This window comes from Corylus avellana, chromosome 7 (assembly GCF_965113065.1).
Source record: "Corylus avellana chromosome 7, dhCorAvel1.hap1.2, whole genome shotgun sequence".
Classification (NCBI taxonomy): Eukaryota; Viridiplantae; Streptophyta; class Magnoliopsida; order Fagales; family Betulaceae; genus Corylus; species Corylus avellana.
Genome location: NC_142496.1, coordinates 19,699,326 through 19,712,200, shown reverse-complemented (window position 1 = coordinate 19,712,200; position 12,875 = coordinate 19,699,326).

Here is a 12,875-nt window from a genome sequence, read left to right as displayed (position 1 = left end):
CATGTAAGTCGAAGTTTGATTGGTATTCATTGGATGAGTGTGAAAAAACAATAAAAGATTTTGATATTTTAGGTTGATGGAAGGTTAATGCGTCCAAATACCCTATCCTCACAGAGATAGCTCGTGATGTATTTGCCATTCCTATTTTCACTGTTGCTTCTGAATCCGCATTTAGCACCGGTGGGCATGTATTGGATTGCTTTAGGAGTTTATTGTCTCCACTTACCGCTGAAGCCTTGATTTGCACACACAACTGGATAAAGAACTGCCTAAGCGATGCCGAGTTGGAGGAGTTTTTGACAGAATTTGATAAGTTAGGTAAATGTTTATAAATTAGTTATTTGCAACTTTATTTAGTTTTCATTATTTATTAATTTATTCTAATTATTTATTCATAGGTGTGACTCAACCTTCAAGTTCAAGTGCTGCTTCATCTTTTGCCTAGAGGTCTGTTAGTAACGAAAGTTATCATTTTTTGAATTGTCATAGTATTTTAATTACAATACAATTATATTAAGCACGTTTTGATATGTGTACATGCTTGTGCCTTAATATTATTATGTTTAAGTTTATAACTTTTCTTCTTTTGATGTCCACAGGATTTGCTAGAGGACCAAATGAGAGGATTGATGAAGTTTTAATGTTTTATTTGTATCCTTTAATGTTTTATTTGAACTTCTTTTATATGCATTGTGTTGAACTTTTCTTATATATATATTTTTTATATGTTGTGATAGTTGTCTGAATTCTGAACTTTTTTTTTTTATATATTGTGTTGAATTTTTTTTTTTTTTATATGTTGTTTTTTTATTAAAAAAAAAAAAAAAGTTAACCGGCTATGATTTAATATTTAAGGAAATTTTTTTAAAGTACAAGTAAATGTAAATTTTGGGTCAAATATTTTTGATTTTTCAATATGGGCTCTTTTTATAGCAATTGGGCCCAAGAAGACACTAAAAAAAAAAAAAGAGTAAAAAGAAGCCCAAAAAGCCCTAAAGAAATCCCAAAAAGGCCCAAAAAGCCAAAAAAAAAAGCTCAATTTTGAAAAAGCGGTTAGCGGGCGGTTATCTATTTTACTAACCGCCTTGACACCCCTACCAAAAAAGCTATCTAGATTTTACTTTTCTTTTTTTTTTAGACATGTCCACACAAGAGGATGGGATTCGAACTAGTGATCTCCGCTTTATGAGACATGGTCCCCATCCGATTGAGTCACCCCTTAATGACAAACGACAATTTTACTACATGGGTTTTTTTTTTTTTTTTTTTTTCCAACAAATTATAACTAAATTATTTTTTTCAACTATATCTATAAAAGCTTGTTCCATGTAAATCAAAATTCTAACTTCACTATTGTTTATATACATTACTTTAATTCAAGTACGTAACCTCTTATTCGCTCATAAATATTTTGTACCAATTCTTAATCAGTATACAATTCTACCAATAATAGTAGATGCCATTGACAAAGTTGTCATGGTACTTTAGGAAGGCCTTAACAATTTCAGGGGAGAATATCAAAAGAAACATATTATACATCATTCTCTCAATCATCTCATTTGAAAATTCATCATTGGATTTATAAACTTACATGTAGATCCCACAAATTCAATGATAAATTCACATACTCATAGTACAAAGATGGGTAAAAAAGATGGGATGAAAAATGATTTTTACATTTTTTTTTTTTTGGTAAAAGTGCATCCCACATGTAGTTAAATGGTATTTCACTTTCTAAAACTATTACTATAAAAATAAAATAAAAAAATAAAAAAATTAAACAATGTATTTCAAACAATCATCGCTTGAATGCAGCACACATGGTTTCTCATAATAAGAACAACCGAAAGAAAGAAAATCTAATCTCGCATTTTACTGAAGCCTAAGCTTGTAATTAAGAAATTAGTGATGATATAAGAGTGATCACACCATAACAAGTGTGGGCATCCCCACACATAATTATCCCCATGGAAGATAATAACTTCCACGGAGGTTATTTGAAAAGAGAATTGTGTTGGACTCTATAGATAGAGTATAAAGGGATCAATTTTATGTTAATTTTCTCTTTGTCCTTTATTGGATTTTCACCATAAAGGGAAAAGTCCTTCAATAAGATCATCTACGAAATTCTATCAATGGTATCAGAAGGACAGTATATGGAAGATCAAGAGAAAAGTGACAACTCACAAAATGTTCTGTCTAAGATCTATTAAACCATTCGTATGCAAGTATTAGATTTGGCTTCAACAATGTCTTTTTATAATCTTCATCAAACACTAGCAAAGCTAGAAGAAAAAATCTTATTATTACTATGGGTGACTTGAAGTATACAATCAACATTGAAGTATTGAAGAGAAGATACACGTTAGAAGAAAAATATTGAAAAAATTTTCTTTGGATTTGGAGTTATATCAATTGGACGTTGTTGGGACATTTTTTGGTCTAATAGTCTCTGATTGGTGAGATCTATACGTTCTTTGCCCTCTTCGAGACGTCTTTGATCTTCAATCTTTGCGCTCCTGTAAAATAACAAGAGTGTCAAAGGGTCCCGGTGTAGTGCCCCAGATTTTAAAAGTCTTATTTTAGATATATTTATTTGATGATGATTAGGTAATGACATTTATTCTTGAGGAATTTATTAGATTATATGATATTGATTTGAGATTATATCTGATTATTTTATTGGGTGATTTAAGAGATATGATAATTGATGACCGATTAATATAATTTGGAGTATGATTTTAATAGTTGGTGATTGATTAAATGAGGACAATAGACAAATTATTTTAAAATGCGAGTTAACCTACAATACTTGCTCATAATCACCTTATCTTTCTCTTTTCTTTTATTATTACTTTTTACTATTTTTCCCCACATCTTTACCGACCAACCCACCTAATTCTTATTTTTCTTTCTTCTCATTTCCCCATTTTTCTTCACAGCAGCCCCACACCCACTTATTCTCCTACTTTGAATTATTGACTAATGCTTTGTACTTTACTTTCTCTCTATCTTTTCATGAAGCCCCTACCCACTTTCTTTTCTTCCTTCTTTCTTCCTTTCTTATTTTCTACCAGCACACTAACCCAGCTCCTCCCCCACTTTCCCCAATGTCACTTATTACCACTCATTGCTCCTTCCATTTTTCTTCCTTCCTTCTCTTACCACACGGTTTGGACTTTCCTTTTTCATTTTCTTGACTTCACCTACTCTCATTTCTTATTACTTAACGGAGAAGAAGAAACAAGAAGATAGAGAGAGGGAGCTTTACGGATGTAAGAAAGAGAAGACAGAGGGAGAAAGAATGTTGCAATAGAGTGAGAGATGGACAAAGAAGCGTGAGGAAGCGTGAGAAAGAGAAAGCGGGTGAGATGCTGAGGGGAGAAATAGAGATTTAGAGGATGACCAAAAGAGAAATTCGCAGAATAATAAAAATGGGTTCTTCAAAGGTAAAATTCTTCTTCCTTTAACTATGGGTATTTGATTTTAAGTTGAGTAACGGGTCTTAGATGAGAACCTTTTGATTTAATCAAGATAATATTGGGTGGTTTCACTCTTGAGAATTTTGAATTAGTGTTGGGAGTTGATTCTCTATTTTTGGGCTTAGTTATAAGATGTTTTAGGTTGGATTTTAATGGGTTAACTTCCCTAAAGGAGTAGACTTGAGTTAATTGATTTTCGTGAATTGTTATTAATTTAGCTGTGAATAAACAGAGTGGAACAACAAGATATTTTTCAAGATGATTATTTAGCAGTTTAAAGGCTGCTCATAGCTTCAATCTAGAGGTAAGTAAATTCACTACCCCTTCTAAAATTACTTCATGTCATGCTATTTATTCATTCTTGTATTAAACTGTAAATTATTATTTTATTTATCTGTCATGGAGATATGTTGCATGCATGAAGGATTTCTAAAAGAATTATTTAGAAAGTTTATATTTCTTTAAACACTTTCTAAGTACAAGTTTATATTTGGAAAAGTTTTTATTTTGAGAAAAGAAAGTTGAGAAATGATGATGATTATAAGAAAGAAGAATAATGATAAACCCTCCTACATGTTGCCATAAGATGTATCAAAAGAAGTATAAAGAAAAGTACAAGAAATGAGCTCAATGTTTATGAAATGAGGGCACATGTATGGAGGAGAGTATTTTTTGCCCCAAGATAAGTAAGGATGAAAGGAGTTCGGTACCGATACTCGGATGGAGGCGAAACCACTGAAGGAGGCTATGCCAGAAGGTGGTATTCCATCAACATGACCATTGAGTGCACCAAGAAAAGAGTTAATTGACGGTTGGGCATGGCTGAGGCCACAGTTCAATGCCATGGTCACAAGGACCCACAACCCTCGTACATAGTGGTAATAGTGTACATAGGCCCTAAGATGAGAAAATGATATACTATGATGATTTACAACGAAGATATACTATGATGATTTACAATGATGCATTATAATGATGATTTATAAATATGATTTATGACGATGATCTATTACTAGATGTAATAGTACGTATATGCTACGGGAGATGCAACCGTACATACATGTATTATTATGGCTGGATGTATATTTATATGTGAAAACAATTTTCAAAACTGAGAACAAGGAGTAAAACTATTTATAGTTGTGGATTTTACTTGTTGGGCCCCCTTTGGGCTCATTCAGTTTTATTTCTTGTTTTCAGGTATAAAAGACGCTGAAATAGGAGGCTGAAATGGCGGCGGGAATAATTATTAACTTTCAAAGTCTTTTCATATCAGTTATTGTAATAATATGATATTCCGCAACTAAAGTTTAATGTTTTCTAATTTCGCTTGTAATAAAATCTCTTGAAGAATGTTTTATACATTTATCGTATCCTTTAAAATCAAGTACTCTGATAGACCTTATAGATCTTTGTAAAAATATTTGCCGTAAAAGAAGAAAAGTGACAAACTCAGCCTTAATAGGTTGGGGATGTTACACCTGGCCTTGGCCAGAGACTCTGATGCTTAAGTTAGCATTCTTATGTCGAGTCAAAATATAGCATGAGCTCAGGTCCCTTTTTGAAGGATCTGATCGATCCATTTTATTGGATTTTTTATAACTGCTCTATCCATGTTCCATCTTCAGGCGGTTAATGGATAGTGAGAGGTAGTTTAGAGATAATGGAGGGTGGACAATAGATCATGGGTTGACCACATTTAGATAATGGTTAAGAGATAATCTCATAATGCTTGAGTGGGACCCATAGTAGATTTTATCCCAACCCCGATTCACATGACTGACTTGTCCAGCTAGTCGGGCATTGGGAATATTCTGTGCACTCGTGACTGAAATTACCCTTGTTCTTATACCGAAGGTGAAATGTTAGCTGTCAGGTGCTTGCTGGGACCCTGGTTGTTGGGGTGCCTTAGGATGTAGCATAGGTCTTACCCTTTGAGCTTGTGGCTCGAATTCTGTCAAATTGCTGTTTGGCGAACTTCTTAAGTTTTTACTGCTTGTCGAGTTGGGCCCAAGGCAAGGTCTTCATGATGGTGCGCGGGACGAGACCGCGTCTTTTGTGTCCCAGGTCTAGCATAACACTTGAGAGCTAAAACTGTACATTCGATAATAAGGAGCAAAGATATTTCTCAATAGTTTAAAGCCTAGTATAGAGTGAAAGCATATTAACTAAATTATGCTATAGTTAAAAAGAAAAAAAAAAAAAAACACAGCGGAAATAAAAGAATTTTAGAATCACCTACAGCCATCGCTTTGCTCAAGCAAAGTGAAGAAAATTCCTCAGCAGCAGAGAATCCAAAAAATTAGAAAACAAGATTTTAGAGAAAAGTTCTTCTGACATATACCTACCAGTACAATACCATGTAAAATGATGGAATACACATGACTTTTTATAGGTAGGTCAGGGACCTTTGCTCTTAATTGTTATTGATTTTGTTCCTCCCATCAAGGAGCAAAATCACTCAATGGAATAAATTTCATAACATCCTTTTGAATTCCATAAAAGAATTATGCTATAGTAAAAAAAAATGGGAAACTTCAGAAAGCCCCCCATGAACTTTCAGCCATTTTGAAAAAACCTCTCAGAATTTCCAAAACTCTCACTTAGGCCCCTTGAACTTTGATTTTCTCTCACTTTGGACCCTTTTAACGTTAAAGTCAAACAATTTGACTTTTTATACCCATTTTACCCTTCCCCAAAACTATGTCGTTTTGTGTCCTAAAACTACAACACCTACCTAACCCAAAACGACGTCGTTTTAGGCATTAATTTATTTATTTTTTTTAAAAAAAGCAAAATATACAAATAAATAAATAAATAAAAACCGGGGGTGGCTGTAGGGGTGGTCCTTGGCCCAAAAAAAAAAAGGGGGGGGGGATGTCGGTGCTTGGCCGGTATGGGGTGGCCGAAACCACCTCAGCCCCTTGGGGGTGGTCCGGCCACCCCAAATGCACCCCATCCCCCCCCCCCCCCCCCTCCCAATTTTTTTTTGGCCTTTTGGGGGTGGCTGGACCACCCCCATGGCCAAGGGGGTGGCTAGCCAGGGGGTGGCTGAAGCCACCCCCGATTTCCTTATTTTTATTTTTAATTTTTTTTAATATTATGCTCAAAACGACGTTGTTTTGGATTGGGTGATGATGTAGTTTTGAAGCCCAAAACGGTGTAGTTTTGGAGTTCAAAACAACGTAGTTTTGGTTGAGGGTAAAACGGGTATAAAACGTCCCAAACGACGTAGTTTAATGTTAAAATGGTCCAAAGTGAGAGAAAACCAAAGTTCAGGGGGCCTAAGTGAGAGTTTTGAAAATTCATGGGGGTTTTTTCAAAATGGCTGGAAGTTCAGGGGGGCTTTCTGAAGTTTCCCCTAAAAAAAAACACAGTGAAAATAAAATAATTTTAGAATCACCTTCAGCAATTGCTTTGCTCAAGCGAAGTGAAGAAAATTCCTCAGCAACAGAGAATCCAGAAAACTAGAAAACAAGATTTTAGAGAAAAGGTTCTTCTGACCTGTGCCTACCAGTACAATACCGTGTAAAATGATAGAATACACATGGCTTTTTATAGGTAGGTCAGGGACCTTTGCTCTTAATTGTTATTGATTTTGTTCCTCCCATCAAGGAGCAAAATCACTCGATGAAATAAATTTCATAACATCCTTTTGAATTCCATAACGTCTTTTGCTAGAATAAATTCCTTTATATTGTAACCGAAACAATTATAATAAATATAATCGTAACTGAAATTATATTAAATATAATTGTAAATAAATGTGGCATAAAGGTCATACCTCATAGGATTTTCTTACATTCTCCCACTTGGCCCTTATGACACATAAATTCCTCATACGATTCAGTTCTATAATATGGTCATTACTTTATTTATTCTAACCATTTATAGAATCCTCCAACTCACACAAGGAATACTACACATGAATCATGGCTGTAAAACCATTATATAATAAGACATTAAGTTTATTCATATGGGCAATCAAACTTTATGAATAAACTTCTCATAAGCTATTCAGGTCCAACTTTATTTTTATCTCCATGGATAAGGTAATAAATGTGCACAAAAACTTTAAAACAATAACTTGATGCCTATAAACTAAAGGAAAGAACTAAGTACAAAATGAATCAATGAGCCACATATGCTCCACATGACTTTTAAATAGCTTTACCGGTAAACCTTTAGTCATAGGATCCGCAATCATCAATTCAGTACTAATATAATCAATGAACACTTCATTTCTTTTTATGTTCTCTCTCACACGAAGGTACTTGATGTCAATATGCTTGCTTCTGTTTCTACTTTTATTATTCTTAGTGAAAAATATGGCAACACGATTATCACAAAAGATCTTTATTGGTCTTGCTATAAAATCGACAATTTTGAGACCACTAACAAAATTTATCAACCATAATGCTTGTGTAGTGGCTTCATAGCATGCAATAAATTATGACTCCATTGTAGATGTAGCAACTATAGTTTGCTTGTTGCTTCTCCAGGATATAGCCCTTCCAGCAAGAAGAAAGATATACCCTAAAGTAGACTTTCTGCTATCTACATATCCAGCAAAATCCGAATCTGAATATCCAACCACCTCCAAATGGTCAGTGTGTCTGTATGTCAAACTGTAGTCCTTGGTTCATTGCAAATACCGCATGAATTTCTTTGCAGCTTTCCAATTTTCCAATCTTGGGTTGCTTTGATATCGACCTAGCATTCCAACTGCTATTGCAATGTCAGGTTTAGTGCAGACCTGTGCATACAATAGGCTGCCGATTACAGATGCATATGGAATATTCTTCATCTGCTCTTGTTCCAATGCATTTCGGGGACATTGATCATTACTGAATTTATCCTTTTTAATGATAGGTGCTACAAAAGCCGAAAAGTTCTTAAGTCTAAATCTCTCTAAAACTTTTTCAATGTATGCCTTTTGAGACAGTTTTAATATTCTTTGTTTTCTATCTCTGTGAATCTCTATGCCAATGACATAAGAGGCTTCACCCAAATCCTTCATTTCAAAATTTTAAGAGAGGAACTGTTTGGTCTCGTGTAGTAAACCTAAATCATTACTTGCAGGCAAAATATCGTCTACATATAAGACTAAAAAGATTACTTTATTCCCACTGACCTTAAGGTATATACATTGATCAACAAAGTTTTCAATAGAACCATATGAGGTAATAACTTTGTGAAATTTGATATACCATTGACGGGAGGCTTGTTTTAGCCCATAAATAGATTTCTTTAGTTTGCAAGCTTTCTGAGTGTTATCATCAAAACCTTCAGGTTGTTTTATGTAAACCTCATCTTCAAGATCACCATTTAAAAAGGTTGTTTTCACATCCATTTGATGTAGCTCTAGATCAAAATGAGCTATTAATGCCATGATTATCATAAATGAATCTTTCTTTGAAATTGGAGAGAAGGCTTCATGATAATCAATGCCTTCATTTTGCATGAAACCCTTGGCCACAAGTCTAGCTTTATATCGTTCAACATTACCGGAAGCATCCTTCTTAGTTTTGTAAACCCATTTGCAGCCTACGGCTATAGCTCCCTTCGGTAAGTCAACGAGATCCTAGACTTGATTTTTAGCCATGGATTCCAACTCTTCCTTCATAGCATTTAACCAAAATGTGGAATGATCTCCACTCATGACTTGTAAAAACAATTTTGGATCATCCTTAGGCCCAACATCAAATCGGACTCTGGGAAGCATACAACATAATCACTAGGGCTTGCTGGTCTAGCTATTCTAGAGGATCTTCTTAATCCTACTTCCTCTGCATTTGAAGGAGGTTGAGTAGGTTCATCCTGAACTTGTTCCTCATGAGTTGGTTGTTTTGAAATTGATTGTGGTTCAAGGTAATCATTTTGAATTTCCTTGAGCATAATCAAACGTCCTTTAGATGAAGAAGCTTCAATCAACTCTTATGCTTCCTCTAATTCAATCCTTTGAGGATAAGCACTCCCACTATGTTCAGAATCCTCTAGAAATTTTGCATTTATAGACTCAACAATTCTAGTACTATGAGAAGGACAATAAAACATAAATCCTTTAGAGTTTATTGCATAGCGAATAAAATGACAGCTGGTTGTCCTTGAATCTAATTTCTTCAGATTTGGATTATAAATCCTCACTTTAGCAAGACAACCCCATATGTGTAAGTAATTTAAAATTGGTTTCCATCCATTCCATAATTCAAAAGGAGTCTTAGGGACAGCCTTGGATGGGACCCAGTTTAATACATACACTACAGTTTTTAAGGCTTCACTCCATAGAAATAAAGGTAGCTAAGAATTACTAAGCATGCTCCTAACCATGTCCATAAGTGTGCGATTTCTTCTTTCTGCCACACTATTTTGTTGTGGTGTGCTAGGCATTGTGTATTCAGCAACAATGCCTTCCTTTTCAAGAAATTGCGCAAATGGACCTATCATTTGTCCATTTTCTGTGTATCTTCCATAGTACTCTCCGTCTCTATCAGATCTTACGGTCTTGATTTTCTTTTTCTTTTGTTTTTCTACTTCTACCTTATAGGTCTTGAAAGCATTTAATGCTTCAGCCTTATCATTTAGAAAATAAAGATACATAAACCGTGTATGGTCATCAATAAAAGATATAAAATATCTTTGACCATTCAGGCAGGGAGTAGAGAAATGTCCACAGATATCTGTGTGTATGATTTCAAGAATCTCAAAACTCCTTTTGGCACCTTTAGTGGTCTTGTTGGTTTGCTTTCCCTTTATGCAATCCACACAAGTACCAAAATTAGTAAAGTCAAGAGTTTTTAAAACTCCATCTTTTACTAATCTTTTGATTCTCTCTATGCAGATATGTCCCAATATCCTTTGCCATAACAAAGTGGAGTTCTCATCCATAAGGCTCCTTTTTATGCCAACATCAATATGCAATGATAAATAGTTGTTTTCAAAGCTGGGATCTAGATCAATTTTGAATAAACCATCAATTTTTATTCCACCACCAATAAAATGTTCACCTTTAAAAATACTGAAAGTTGAATTGATAAACCAAAATCCAAAACCAACAACATCCAATTTTGACACAGAAATCAAGTTTCTAAAAAAACGTGGAGTAAAAGATACATTATCTAGATCCAAAACATATCCAGATTTTAAAATTAATCTAAAAGTCCCAACTGCCTCCACATGTGAAAACAATTTATTTCCTGAGTAGACCTGTTGTTCATTGCTTGCTGGTTTCCTTGTGTTGAGAAAACTCTGTATTGTATTAACAATATAGATTGTAGAACCAGAATCAATCCACCATGTATAATTAGGAGCCTCAACAAAGAAGATTCATGACATACTAGAGATATGTTATTACCTTTCTTTTCGAGCCATCTTTGATACTTTTGGCAATCTTTCTTCGTATGCCCCTTTTTCTTTGCAGAAGAAACAAGTATCCTTATTGCCATTTTGCTTGATCAACAACTTGTTCTCTTTCTTGAAATGTGGGGCATTCTTGCCTCTCTTGGTCCTTCCTTTATCATGAGTAGCCATGTGAACACTTTGTGGCTTCTCATGCTGCTTTACCTCTCCTCTTCTTAAACACACATGGTCAGAAGTTCATTTACTAACCATTTATCCTTATGTGTGTTATAAGAAATCTTAAAAGTAGTATATTCAGAAGGAAAAGAGTTCAAGATGAAATGGACCAAAAATGACTCAGATATATCAACCTCTAGGGACTTTAATTGAGTAGACATGTCCCTCATTTCCATAATGTGCTCTCACACACTTCTGGAATTGTCAAAGGTTTTGCTTGAAAGCTTTTTCATCAGAGTGTTGGCTAAGGCCTTATCGGAACTCACAAATTGTTCCTCAACGGCCTGAATGAATTCTTTTACCTTATAGCATTCTGGGATAGAGCCCCTAATACCCTTAATGACATGAGATTTCATAAACATGAGACTTAAGCAATTAGATCGCTCCCACTGTTCATGCTTAGCAATCTCTTGTGGCGTACTTATGTCTATGAGGGTGGGTGGTTCGTCCACACGGAGAGCCAAGTCAAGTTCCATACACCCCAAATAAAAAAGCAAATTTTCGTTCCATTCAGAAAAATTATTTCCATTTAGCATTGGAACAATACTTTCAATAACAGCACTAGGAATAGCTGCGATAATCAAGGAAAATACAATATTTTAATGCTATAAAATTAACCTTAATTTAAATTAACCAATGCTAATTTAATAGTAAATTTCAACCTACCTGTGGGCAAAGGTTGCATCACGCATAAAATTTACTCTTTATTAATAGGACTAATAAATTTAATATTAATAAATAAAATTTTATTTAAATTTAAAATTTACTTGTGGGCTGTAACAGAAATTTTATTTTCAATGTAAAATTTGCCATCTTATTCTAATTAATTCATAAAAATAAAAACGTCCCTATGGGGATTAGTAATTAAATTTATGAATTAATTACAATATGATGTTAATTTTCTTTATAAAGTTTACATATATAATCTTGATGCAATTATCATTATAAAATTGAGATGCTGTGGCTCTCCCAAAATTATTTTGATAATCACGACTTCATTAACGTCTAATAACTGTATAAATGCCAAATAATGTTCCCAAGAACAAAGACCAACCAACATGGAAGCGGTAAACAATATTTTTCCAAAGTACAACCGGATAAGTTCCCAGAAACGTGAGGGGGCACACAATGGCACACTTAAATCCCAAGACTTTTCTTAGCCATAATTTTCCTAAACATTGTAATTTTAGATAGTACCATAAACATTAACTAACATTTGTGGCTTAGTTAATTATTCTTAGGTCTAGACATCAAGCAATTTATATTTAAACAATATAAATTAAAAGAATAAATATATTCCTAAATTCATGCATTAAAGAAATAATAATTTAATACCGAACAATTTAAATCACAAGAGAAATAAAAATGTATATTAAAACATATTAAATTGCATAGCTTAATGGTCTTGAAAGTGATCTTAGGCCCTTTATAAATTAAGGACCCAAGTTCTAAGCCCACATGAGCCCAAAACCCTTTCCCCTTTTTATTTATTTATTATTATTTTATTATTATTATTATTTTTTAATCTTGATGGGCTACTTGAAATAGGTTGGGCTTATGGGTTAGTCCGCTTAATGACCCAGTTTTTTTTTTTTTTTTTGAAATTGAATCAGGCTTGGGTTAAAATAAATCCATATCCAGTGGCCCAAACCTATTGACCAGATTTCTGTATGGGTTGAAATACTACCCGAAAAAACTTAACTCCCCAAAGCCGATTAAAACCAGACTTTTGCTTATGAAGTTGTATATTATCTTAATCATTTACAGAAGGTGGACGCATAGTGGTGGTCTCTCCAACAAGAATTTTCGGTGAAATTG